We start from the raw sequence: 14,218 nt of genomic DNA on the forward strand, positions 1-14,218 counted from the left end.
TGTGATAAGAATGGCACTTCACTTCTGTCGTCTTCCTCTAAAAAATCTATAACCCTAGTCTAAAAATGAGAAAACCATCAGACAGACCCAGTTGGAGGAACATTCTTCAAAATATCTGACCGGTACGACTCAAAACTGTCAAGGTCTTCAAAATCAAGGAAAATATGACAAACAGTCGCACACCAGAAGACACATGATGACCAAATGCCATGTGCTATCCCAAATGGGGTTCTGGAATAGAAAAGGACATGAGGAAAACACTGGTGAATTCCAAATAAAGTGTGGAGTTTAGGTGATAATTATATACCAGTATTGGCTCCTTAGTTAAGACAAATGTTTTGTAGTAGTATAAGGTATTAAAATAGGGGTATCTGAACAAGGGTCATATAGGATCTCTCTGTACTATCTTTGAAACTTTTCTGTAAAGATGAAACAAATCTAAAACTAAAAGTTTATCTTAAAAAATCAGAAAAAAAAATCAGAGAGATTACTAGAGGTCTTTACTGTCCTAACCAAATTTTTATTATAAGATAGGTTTTTTAAAAAAAATGTATTACTGAATAAACTCTATACAAACTCCCAGTTTCCATTGTTCAGCACATTCTAGTATTAGAAAAGAATGTTTATAGAATGAAGTAAGTGAAACAGCACTCAGCACATTGCCTTGTATAAAGTAAACCCTCAATAAATGTTTATCAATTGATTGCATAAGATTGCAAATTATTTTTCACCTTGGCTTAAGGTACTTATTACTTTGTTCTGGTTTTCTTATGTAATAAGTAGATGGGTATAAGTGAGAGGCTTTTACAAATATGGAAGTATTAATCCCTAAAAACTATGCTAATAAGAATCAATAAATAATATAGTAGGTTAGTCATCCGGTGAAGTAATTCATTTGGTGAAATGGTCTCAGTTTATCTTGGAGGAGATTTGAGAAAGGTCTACGTAATCAAGGTGATTGGGAAGTAGGCTCAGGAGTGCATAACGGGAATAGAATTGTTATGAAAGAAAAATAGGTGGATCAATGACATTAACATTCCTGAAGACAGTATAGTTAGCCAAAGTGTGAAGAAAACAGACCCTGAGAAGGATAATTTGTCAGCATTTCCCCAGCACTCTCCACAGATGCCTCAGGCTGTCATAGCTTGATGTCATTAACTCTCAGGTTCATTCAGCTAACTCTCCTTGCTCTGATTAATTTTATTTCCCTTGTAGATTTTTCAGTAGAAAGCGAATACTCTAGGGTCGATTTGCTAGTTATAGCTCTCATGGTAAATTCATAGATTTGCATTCTGGTTTACTCACTAGTTTCTTAGGCATTTGGTTAACCTAGTTTTCTTTTTTTGCCAAATACGTGTAATCTTATTACCCACCTTATATACTAGTCTCGAAATTAAAATAAGTGACAAAATGCATATCTTTTGCTTAGTAAAATGCCTTCTATATAAGCAACCATTAATTTTTGAGTCATATTGTTGATATTACCACTGTTTTGTTGTTATTGAATCCTTTTCCATCTCCATTCTGAATTTGAGCCATTCTGACAAAATTGAATTCTTTAACCTGAAAATCTGAGAATTAGATAATGGAACACTTACTCTCTTGCTGGCCTGCCTAAGCAGTGGATAGGTTTCCCCTCATACTCCTGTTTCTACTCTCACTTTCAACACCAGCACCTGAGGATTATGTACATATCTCACAACAGTTAGTAATGGTAGGTAGGCTACTTTATAGGGATCTCTTAATTTATCACTGAAATGAGGCACCTCTGGAGTGGAACATAAAAACTATTTAGCCAGCAGATTGAGCAGCTGTGGTAACTGGCCTATGTGATTTAAATTTGAGTAAAATTGTGTTTAATTGAAAATTTGGTCACTACATGAAACTTTCACTGCAAAGATTAGTACGACATTGAAGGACTGCCAAGGGTGCCAAGAATGTAGAAGGAAGATCCACTTAAGTTAATATTTCATGAAGCAGTCAGTGTTTTATAAGGCAGAGTTCTAGAAGATATGTATCAGAACCACTTTCATCAGAATCACCTGGGGCATTTGTTAAATTGCAGATCCCTTGGCCTCAAAGACATTCTGTTGGACCAGAATCTCCCTAAGGGGAATCCAGGAATTTGCAGCTTTTGCAAGATTCACAGGTAATTCTTATACACCCTACAATCTGAGGACCTGTTTTGCTTTATAAATTAAGAGAGAGCATTTCCTAATCAGTGTGCTCACAGATTTTATTCTCCGTGTTCATGCCTTTCCAGAGTCTTAAGTTTAAATCTTAGTAGGCAAAAAGAGGGACAATATCAAGTATTGTGCCTTGCTAATCAACATTTACAGTAACATATTTTTAGAATATGTTTTGTAAACTAAAAATTATACTCTGAATTTTTAAATAACAGGTATTTTAATTACAAAAGACTTTAGTTCAGAAAGTTTAGTCTTTTTGCATATAAAGGGGTTTCTAGATGCACAGCAATTCTACTAAGCCTAATTTTTTTGTTTTGTATTTTCATTTGTCAGAATCCTATATATGAGGTGGGTTTTCTTTCAATAAACATTTTATGGGACACATATCATAATCAAGCTCTGTCAGCTTAACCTCACTGATAGCTCTTTGGATTGGATTAATTTTCCCAGATTTGCTTTGTTCAGTGTCCAATATTTGCGGTCCTGGTGATATTCCTATGATGCCTGATACATGTTTGTGTTTCCAAAATTTACAAAACATATCCCAGGGAAAATACACCAGACTGGTTTATTTGCAGTTAAATGTTCATCCTAACACCAGTCCAGGAGAACCCATTGCAACAGTAAACCAGTGGAAACAATCATGCAAATGATTGCCCTCTGGTCACACTGAAGGAATAGAACTTTGAGTCACAGAAACCTATGTATCACCTGTATGACTTTGAATACATTCTGTGGGCTTTCTGAGCCTCTGATTACATACCTATAAAATGGATTGAACAATAAGATAATATTTGTAAGTACCCATCATATACCAGCTAAACAGAGAATAGTAGCTAAAAGAAAGAAGCCCTGAAAATAGTAGAACACAGATGGGAGGAGGCTGCATCTTCTGGGGCTTTGCTTTATAGACATAATGCAGAACTCTTCATTTTGAGAACTGGACATCCAGACTCTTTGTGAGTACCAGAACTATTATAAAAGAGACGAAGAAAAGAATAAAAGTCTCATTTTGTGGCACAGCTAGAACTCATAGTCATTTTGTGATTTTTGAATTGTAAAGTGAGTAAGAATGTTATTTACTTCAAGAAACATTTCCATTGTACCATGGTTGCATGAATCTAGAATTCTTAATAAAGGCAGTGTGCTGTGAGAAATATCTCTTGATGCAGCTGACCTTACATTTCCTGTGCTACTTTTTATTCTTTGACTTAACATTTCCTGTCTCCCCCTTTATACATAATGAATAAAAATTGTCTCTACATTTTATATTATTGTGCACATTATCATTTCTTATTAACATTTTTATCTTCACAAAAAGAGAACAAATGCCATTTTCCATGAAGAAGAAGAAGAATTAAGGGTTTTTAAGCCTTAAAAATATTTATAGCTATTAAAATCATTATTCTGCCTTCTCAAAAAATAACCATTTTAAAGGAAAGGGTCTTTTAACTGTCTCCTGATTACACAGTGATAACAGTTACCTAATGAAATATGTTAATATAATTGGTTTGGTGACTTTAGTTTTTACAAAATAAGGTGAGTTAAAGGTAATATTTTCACGATATTGAACTGGTGAAGTTTTTACAGTATTTTTTAAAAAATCTGTATGCCCCCCACCCCTTAACTCAGGTTCAAGAGGCTGCAGGAGACTAGAAAACCCACTCAGAAAAAGTGTGTAGTGTTTGAAAAACAGTTTAACGTATCAAAATAGAAAGAAGGCCTTCAATTTGATAATTAGTAAAAATATAAGTTAGAATGTAAGTTATTTTCAATAAAGGAAATCTTGTTAACCCACATTGAAATATGGGCCCATAATGTTAGATAAAGTTAAAATAGAAGAAGGAACTGAACCTATGGGACTCTGAGAAGAAAAAAAAATGTTCTGGAAAAACTCCATGAAAAGGTACTAGCTTGAAGATTTGGATTAGAAGATTTTGTTTATTTTCCAGTTTTTTCATTTTGCTTTTATTACATGTTTGTACATAAACTTTTTTCCAATTATTATTTCCTTAGATTTTCAGAACTAGATTTATTGCATTAGAGAAAAATATAAAGCTGTTGCTGGATGTCACTATGAAAACATATAAACATATGTTGCATAGAAAAATGTTTATCAAGTTCTTACCAGCATAATGTCTGAGAATGCCTATCTGACTATATAATCATTAGTAATTAGCATTACCATTTAAAAGTTATTGCAAATAATTAGATGAATACAAATTGCCTCCTCTTTTTTTCCTATTTTTGTTTGATCACTAATAAAATCTCATATATTTGTGATGTCAGTTTGTTTATTTATGAGCAATACCCATTTGAGAATTAGCATTTGTTTTTATGAATCTCTGAGTTCTCTTCATATATTAAAGGCATTCATTTTTATCACTCAAAATTGTTGCAGATGTTTTCTCAAGTTTGTCATTTACCATTTAAAGTAGTTTTGATAATTTTAAATACAAAAGTATAATTTTTTATAAATTTAAATGTTCTCTTCCTGAAAACACAGAAAGAAAGAAAAAACCCTGTATTTCTGTTTCCCAGTTCTTGTGTGACCAGTTCTGGCCAATGGAATGTAGATAGATGTTACATATACCATTTCCTGGCTTGGCAATGAACTTTTCTGCACTATCTTCTTTCAGCTTCATCTTTGTGACTGAAAGCAAATGACTTTGAGGTGGTAGAGACACGTAATGGTGAGAGTCACAAATCTGAGAGTGCTCAACCTGTATCAAGGTGTACACATTAAGTAAGAAATTAATTTTTGTAATGTTAGGTCTTTGATATTCAGAGATCATAGTTACCATAGGTTAGGCTAGCTTGCCCTAATATGTTACATTTGCTATTCTACAGGATATCTGTTATCCAAATCTTTACTATGAAAACTATTCATTTTTCCTTCCTTCCCAAGATAATTTCCCAGAATCCACTTTTATTTGCGATTTGTTACTTCAAAGTACATGAATATCTGATAAAAAGAGAGTATCCTTGTGATCATCTCAACATTCTCACGTTGACTCAATTGTATATCACCATATGCCAGGGTAGAGGTTGATGAGATATCATTCTCCATATTCCAATCCGTGACCATGTTTAAGGAAATGATTCTATCAATTCTGTCTTTTTCCTTCTCAACAAATATGGACTGTGATGATACCTACATGTGATTTGAAAATAAAGGGAAATTACTTTTACAAATTGTAAACAATATGGTAAAGATCAAACCCCAAAGCAGAAGATTATAGGTAGGAAGACAAGTTAATATGTATTTGTGTGGGAGTCACCTAGAAGAAGCCAATCAGCCTGAGAAAATAGATAGTAAGCTTCAGAGGATAACAGGAGTGATTCCAAGAATATTGAGATCACATAACTTAATGAGGGCTTGGGAGAGGTGATTGGAAGAAATAGAAAAGAAAATACAAAGGGCTATTCACAAGTCAGTGAATCTGGCTTAAAGGACTATAGAGCATCTCTACAGAGAGTCATCTGGATCAGAGCCATATCCTGTCTGCATTCTGGGTATATGGAAATTGGATGAATTTGGACAGTGAAGTTTATGCATCAGTTGTATGTTACAAGTAATTTACTCTTCTTTGTACCATATTAATCTTCATGATTAATGTGTTGTCATATTTTGAAATTCTTTCACCTTTGAAATTTTAAAAATGCCAAGATTTTACTATGATAGCAAACTTTTCTCTTCTACCTCTTTTATTTTGATGTTCCCAGTGTTCCCATGAGTACAGGCTCTATAGCAGACTTCCTGAGCCCAAATTGGCTTACTTCTACATTTACTATTTTTTGTTGTTGTTATGTGACCTAGATTCTGTGATTCATTTCTTATCCTTTAATCTCTTGTAACTTGTTCTCCAGCCATGCCTATCCTAAATCAGGGTACAAATACTATTTTATTTGACTCTGCATTTCTGGTACCTAGCATCCTAGATAGAGTCACAGGAAAGATTAATTCTCAGAAGTTATTGAAACAACTTATGTCAAAATTTAAAGAGGGAAAGATTTCAGGTTAAGATACTATAGCTCTTCTGTATGTCTAGAATCTTAGGAAGTGGGGGGGGGACAGAAATGTAAATTATGCAGTATTTCACAGATCAGGAGGAATAATTTTCATTAGTATTAAAGGACAACACTGCTGTATTTGAGCGACATCAAAAAAATAATGAAGGTTTAGAAATCAGGAACACACAGTTCTACACTTAAAGGCCTAGGGAATGAGAACCGTCATATTTATAATGTAATGTATGTTATATATTTTGCAATTTGGTGAAACAAAAGAGTATTCTGTGATTGATGAATTACGGGATATACAGCTTGGATGTCCTAAGCCAGGATAGATAATGGCAACATAAAACTTGAGCTTGCTTCAATTTATCTCTTTTTGGACAGGTCAGTCCCTGGCTTTCTGTAAACTGATCAGCTTAGAAAGAAGTAAAGAATCAACTAACTAACGTCCCTGAGATACTGTAAATTTCTAGCAGACAAAATACTGTTTTATTCTATTCCTCATATGACCTAACAAAAACAATAATAGGTGCTTAACAAATATCTGTTGATTTCATTTCTTTGGTTTAGCACAATGCAAGGCAATGTGGGAGCTTAGAATTAGCACAGGACTCAATCTCTCATACTAAAGGCATTTAATCTTGCTAGGAAGACAAGAATTTAGAAGCATTTGTTGAGAACCAGAGGAGTCTTAGTTCTATTTAGAACTTCCTAAATGACCCTAAACTGTGAGTGTAATGATCTTACATATGCGTTTTACTGTAGCATGTTGTTTCTCCTTAAAAGCCATGATAAAATACTTAGGACTTTTAATGTTTATATATTAGTCTACAGGTTGAAAAATGGGACTAGAGGCCACCTGCAAAGACTGATAATTTTCCATTATTAGAATTCTTAGTTCTAATCAATATTATGCCTGTGTGTTATCTCACTATCGATTTCGCTGTTTGTTTTATGTTATAAATATTCTTAAAAGAACTCTCCAGGATAGTTCACTCTTAATTTAGCATCTAAAACAAGAAGAAAAATCGCGATATATTTTTTCTCTTTTAAAAAATATGTGGTTACAAACTAGTGGTTACCAATGCAGAGAGGAAAAGGAGGGAGGGGCAATATACGAGTAGGGGAGTGAGAGGTACAAACTATTAGTTATAAAACAAGCTATAAGGATATAACGTATGACATGGAGAATATAGCCATTTATAGTTAGTTTGTAGTAACTATAAATGGAGTATAACCTTTAAAAATAATAAAAATATGAAATAATTTTTGTCACAAGTTTAAATATATGATTAATGATAAGGTTTATGGTGAGAGCTTATTTTATTAATGAAGTGAAATCAACACTTCAACTTAATTTTTGACATAAGATTTCATATATTTGTGTGTGTTCTCCATGTAAGCTTACTAATGTTAAGGAAAATAGAATTTACATGCTACTTTTATAGTCTGTGACTATAACATGTATGTTTTGTGTTCTGTGAAGACTTGAAGGCCATATCTAGCTGTTAAATGGATAAATAGATATTAAACATCTGAAGAGAACTTTGGTTTAGGCAAAATAGCAGCCACCAAGCCCAGAAAGGATTTCACACATTTCTATCTTTCCTCTCACTCCTCTGTGCCAAGACTCCAGGATCTCCAGTGATCTCAAGAAAAACAGGACATTTCCAGTGACTTGCAAACAGGATTTCTGTTATTGAATTTCTAATACAATTGGCCCAGTTGTTAGTCTGGGCAGTAACCTGGACTAGTAAAAGCCACTCTAGAGAAGAAGGTGGAAGAGGAAGATCAGGAGAATCAGGTTAAATAGGCCTATTGCTTTGTGATCACAGAGGAAGGAGGAGAGTAAAGTTCGTTGGCTTTACTCTTCTCACTGAGTGTGGCTGTGTGCAATTTGGCTTTAGATATCTACTCAGCTAATAAAAATATAGTGTCTATTGTGTTTTAAGACCACAAAGCACTCTTTGTGGAAAACATAGTAATAAGCTGTTCCTTTGTGCTGGAAACAAAGTTCAGAACAATCTACAAGCATTTCTTTCTCTGTACTCAAAACCACCCAGTAGAGAGGAGAGGTGGGTGGATTACCTAATTCCTCAAGAACCATATTTTAAATCAAAAGGACTTATTTAGACAATGTTAATTTGTTTTTGTTGCTGTTATTGTTAGTGTAGTTATTATATAAAAAACCAAAGCTTTGGTAATGTTTCTTTGAGAACTGATCAGTCATAAAATTGATAAAAATAAAAGAGTTAGCCATTTGCAACTGATCTTAATGGTTATATGGCTGTTCTCTTATGGCTGAAACATCAATGAACACATGGTAGATAACGACAGCTATCAGTGACTTAGCTGAGTGAAGACAACTTCAGCAGTTTTCAACATGCTCCATGGTCCATTCTTGCTTGAAAATCTCTGCTTTCCTATTCCTGCAAGTGATCTTTCAACTAATGTGTTTTATGAAGACCTGACATTTGTTTGGCCTACGTTCAAGAAGTAAATTTAACATGGCATAAACAAAAAGAGGTTTTAATAGTCATTGTAGGCAAAGAGAACTCCTCCACCAACAAACTAAATTTCCTACTCTTTAATAAATAAAATAGTCAAATGCTATAATTTGTTTCCCAGTGTAGAGATTGTCATTTAGTTTTGCCTGTAAAAGCAGGATATCTTCTGCTTATACTGTCTTTGAACAGTGATTTAATATTAAATATTTGAGGATTTGCTACCAAATTTGCTGATGATAGTAAATTCTTCAAAGGGAGTCTGTTTTCCTCTAGGTTGGAAAAGAAATCTTATTTTATGCATTTTATGCCTCCATTTTATTTCACCCCACTCACTCCACATTAGAGGGAACATTTGGTGTGTATATTTATTGGAAATATGTGGAGCTTCATTTTGTATTTTACATACAGAGTTATTGATTCGTCCGTCCAAATTCACTCATACATTTGGAATAGGGCATGCATTGTGTATGTCAGCTAAATTCTGAGATTGGGGCCGACACTGCTATTATCTAAAACACATAGAGAAATGTGTGCAGTTCAAACTTGAGATTAATAATCAGGAGTAAAATCCTCATCAGCACAGAATATCCTGACTTCAAAGGTAACATATATTTCCATGCTATAAAGGAATTTTGTCCTGTGCCGGTATAAAAGGGTGAAGTTTGTTGTTAGAAAGTTGTTCTGAATCTTGGGAGAAGAAAAATAGTGCTGTTTTGAGGTACAATTACATGCAAAACCAGAATGACTTCTTCCAGCATTTCGGACATGGCATTCTTAGAAGTGATTGAGTGATTTTAAAAATAACTTTAATCTTAATTAATAATAAACCAAGAGGTAGAAATTAAAGTAACAGCAATAAGCTACTCAAGTTTGAGAAATGTTAGGAATCATTATAGGGTCTAATAAATAATAGCCTATAACAAATATCAAGTTATGTGTTGATAGAGAACATGAGCTGTATGAGGGCTGTGCAGTTCTTCTGAGTTTACAGAAGTGAAAGCTAATCTAAGACACTTAGTTATATTTATCCCTTTGTATTTGTGCTTAAAAATATTTATAATTATTATGTTTATGGTTCCTGATTTTCAAGCATCATAAAATGATTTATGAATGGGTAAATATTATCTCTGGATTAAAGAAGAGAAATTTAATGAGGGATTCAATATAAGGGTTCTGCCGAAATTAAACTAGACTAAGGCATGAATAAATGGAATAATAATATATGATACCCACTGTGTGAAGGTTTCTCTGTGTATAAAGTAATGATATTTCTTGAACAATTGCATTTATATTAGAACCACAAATATCCAATCTGATTGCCTGTTGGGCTGGGAATTCTTAACCAGTGGTATAATCATCCTAATGAAGTTGTTCAAATTAAACCATGTTTGGGGGACTTCCTGATTTTTACCATAATGCTACAGTTTTGTTGCCATGTAACCTTTACTTTGGCTCTTGTTCCAGCTATTACAGAGCATAATTCTAATTGTTACTTTTTATTGATTAGTTTTTTATGTGCTAAAAGTTTTGTTTAATCTTGGGGCTAAGGTATCAGGGCATAGGGATAATTACCATCATTTTACAAATGAGAAAACTTAAGTTCTGAAATTTAGCCAACATACTCAAGATCACAAAAGTAGTATATGATAGAGTCAAGATGTCTGTTTGACCCCAAAGCCACAGGGATTCGCATTACATGTATGAAGAGAAACAGGCTACAGCAACAATGTGTTGGGAAAGAGTTTCTCTACATTCCATAAACAAAACATAATTGAGATCTTAACAGTGAAATTTTTTTCTTTTTTATGCCCCTATTGATTTTATTGTTTTTGCTTAGAACTGAATTGGATAAATAAAAATTTACTATAAAAGAAAGACCAACTTTTACCCTCAAAGCATTTTATATACTCCATGCTGATATCAAAAGGATTGCCTTATGGGAAAGAATAATGGGAAGGCAGAGAGGAACAAACATCTTACGTTTAGAACCCACTGGGAGCTTCAGAAATGTGAAACAATGACTTCAAGTGTAAGATAATTCCTCCCATTCTTCAGGTGTTTTTTTTTTTGTTTTTTTTGTTTTTTTTTTTGCAGTGCGTGGGCCTCTCACTGCTGTGGCCTCTCCCGTTGTGGAGCACAGGCTCCCTCTGGACGTGCAGGCTCAGCGGCCACGGCTCACGGGCCCAGCTGCTCCGCGGTATGTGGGATCTTTCCGGACTGGGGCACAAACCCGTGTCCCCTGCATCAGCAGGTGGACTCTCAACGACTGCGCCACCAGGGAAGCCCCTTTAGTTGGTTTTACTGGCTCAATACTCGTGTGTCTAGTTGTATGAGCACCGATTTCTCACAAATAAGAATCTTTGTGGACCTTAAAAAAATTGTATCTAGAGTGGAAATATTATCACATGCTTCTCCTAGCACCAAGCATACACGTGGGCTTTTTATAATGGAAAACTTACTTGACTGCATTACATCAGCATAAGATCTGTGCAGCCACAGGCAAAATTGATTCCAGTTTGGATATAATGAACAGTGTCTTAATTTTGGTTTGTGATTTACAACTTACAAAGTGTTCTTATATACATTAGTTGAATTTCCATTTTACGGAAAAAGACAGTTAAGCTTAGTGTTACTTAAAGTTTTGACAGGGTTTTGTCTATAATGGCAGAACTCATATGAGTTTTAGAAGTAAGAAATTTAACGAAGATTATTTTTTTAACCTCAAGCCCAGAGTTCTTCCTACTCTATAATGCTAAATCATTTTAGTTAGGCCATGATCTTTAATGAGATTCTGCTGATAGTGTCTTGTTCAGTCAGTGAAAGTTAATATTAATTGGTTTTTGGATTTAATTGTTCAGCAAAATGTAGTGAGATTTTCATATACCAGGTATTGTGTTGAGAAGAGTAGGTGTAACAAAGGAGGAGGTGCACAGTTTAGGGAGAAATGAGTGAATAGTGGGAGATGAAAAAGTTTCTGTAGAGGAAACTACCCTTTGTAGTTAATGCATGAATAGTTTATAAGTGAAGACCTAAGAAATTATTCATAGAATCGGTGTAACACTTAGAACCCGAATTTTGTGACAGAAAATGTTTCATATTATTTTCTAAAAGAGGAATAAAGGCTTTAACTCAAAAGAAAAATAAAGGAGGACTCCAATATTTTAAAGCAGATTTGCTCTGCTTGAAAGGGTTGACTTGATTACTTGGTCTTCCCCTTTTACCTATAATTTTCCCTGGGGCCAACCGCTAAGAACTCTCTGGAAAACATCTAATTGCCACCAACTCTGGATGTATGATGTGTTTCTATACCATGCTTTGAGAGCTCAGATCAGTCAGTTTTCAACAGAAGTTAGTAGCTATGGGAGGGGGAGAATGGCCTGAGTTTTGACTCTCCTCTGAACTTGCTGAATGTGGCTGGCAATTGCCATATTCAGTCAGCATAAAAAAATCATGATTAATGCAGAGTGTCGTATTCAATATGTATAAGAGGAAAAAAATGTTGACCTCTGGCAACTGGTTACAAATAACTAGAAGAAAATAAAAATCAATGAAAAAATTAAGGATATATTTCAATCCTGAATTAGGTCCCAATATTTCACTCATCTGATTTACTTTCAGTCTTGATGTTCTTGGCATATTTGCCTATACCTTAAATAAAGATCCTTCTTTCCTGCCTTTATCTCTCCAACCTAGCCTCTTAAACGTAGTTCCTGTCTGCAGAGTCTTCAACCTTATATCTCTTTGTTAGTATGCTTTTTCTGTGTATACTAGCTCTCATTTATTGAGCACATACTGTATTCTAAACACAGGGCTAAATGCTTTATATTCATTTTGGATGCAATCTGCTTAATACCTCTTTGAAATAAATCAGATAAGGATACTGAAGCTTTTAGACTTTCATGAGCCCTAATAGCCAATAAATTACAGAGCTGGGATTAAAGTGCAAATCCATCTGGTTCTAAAGTTTTGGCAGAGACTGCTGATTGCTCCCCATTATCAGACCTCCCCTTCTCTATGTTAATGGAAGTTTCATACGATTAACTATGTAACAGCTTTCTTTGCTGCAAGGAGAGGTCATGTGACTGGGTTCCACTTGCGGGCCATGGTAGCACAACTTGTGAGTTATGATCATAAAGAGAATGTGCTCTCCTCTATTTTTTCTCATTTGCCACTGGCCAGAATACCTTTATGAAGGAGGGAGCCAAAGCTATCACAGCTTGCTTGAACCTCAGGATCAAAGCTGCATCTTTAGGATGCAGAGCAGTAAGTCAGAAGATAAGCAGGCCTTCATCATCATCAAGTTGCCAGGTAAGCCACCCAGACTTATGAACACTGTATTTTTTTGCCTCATATCAGTCTAACATCCATCAAGACTAACACAGAGGCCCATGCTTTAAGACTCATTCTGAAAGTAAGAAAAATCAGTATTAAGCAAAAAGCATTTAATAATCTCCTTTAGGGGGTCATAGAAATGGTTTGAGCACATTTTGGTAATTTTATGCAAGGAGAAAAGGAATCCAGGTTTGGGGACATTCATGGTTAACAAGAATAATTGGCGGTTTTACTTTGGATGGGTAAATGAGGGTTCAAGAAGCAATTTGAATCGTCCAAAACAATTTTGATTCAAGGAATGAGGGTGAAGTATATAGTATGAAGATGCTGCAGACAATCTGCCTGGGAAAATTATAACCAATTGGGAATAGTTAGAAGGTAGTTTCAGAAATGAGATTAGGTGTGAAAAGAATTAAAACTTTCTACATAACCCATGTTTCTCTGAGTGTGTTACATTGTTTCTGAGTCTGTCACAAAAATAATTTATTTTTATTCCATTAAGATATAATAATTTTAATAAATGTGCTATTTGTTCTTCATTTTCATACCTATTAATAGTTCTGTTAACTATTTTCTTTTTACGTGAATATTAACAGCTAACTTGTTTCCAATAGCTTAAAACTATTATATTGTCAAAGGAACTATTTTTTTTAACATCTTTATTGGAGTATAATTGCTTTACAATGGTGTGTTAGTTTCTGCTTTATAACAAAGTGAATCAGTTATACATATACATATATCCCCATATCCCCTCCCTCTGGCGTCTCCCTCCCACCCTCCCTATCCCACCCCTCTAGGTGGTCACAAAGCACTGAGCTGATTTCCTGTGCTATGCGACTGCTTCCCACTAGCTACCTATTTTAAGTTTAGTAGTGTATATATGTCCATACCACTCTCGCACTTTGTCCCAGCTTACCCTTCCCCCTACCCGTATCCTCAAGTCCATTCTCTAGTAGGTCTCTGTCTTCGTCTTGCCCCTAGGTTCTTCAGGAATTTTTTTTCCTTTTTTTTTTGCATATATGCGTGTTAGAATACGGTGTTTGTTTTTCTCTTTCTGACTTACTTCACTCTGTATGACAGGCTCTAGGTCCATCCACCTCACTATGAATAACTCAATTTCATTTCTTTTTATGGCTGAGTAATATTCCATTGTATATATGTGCCACGTATTCT

This window comes from Mesoplodon bidens (assembly GCF_964165515.1).
Source record: "Mesoplodon bidens genome assembly, chromosome: 1".
In the NCBI taxonomy this organism is placed as follows: Eukaryota; Metazoa; Chordata; class Mammalia; order Artiodactyla; family Ziphiidae; genus Mesoplodon; species Mesoplodon bidens.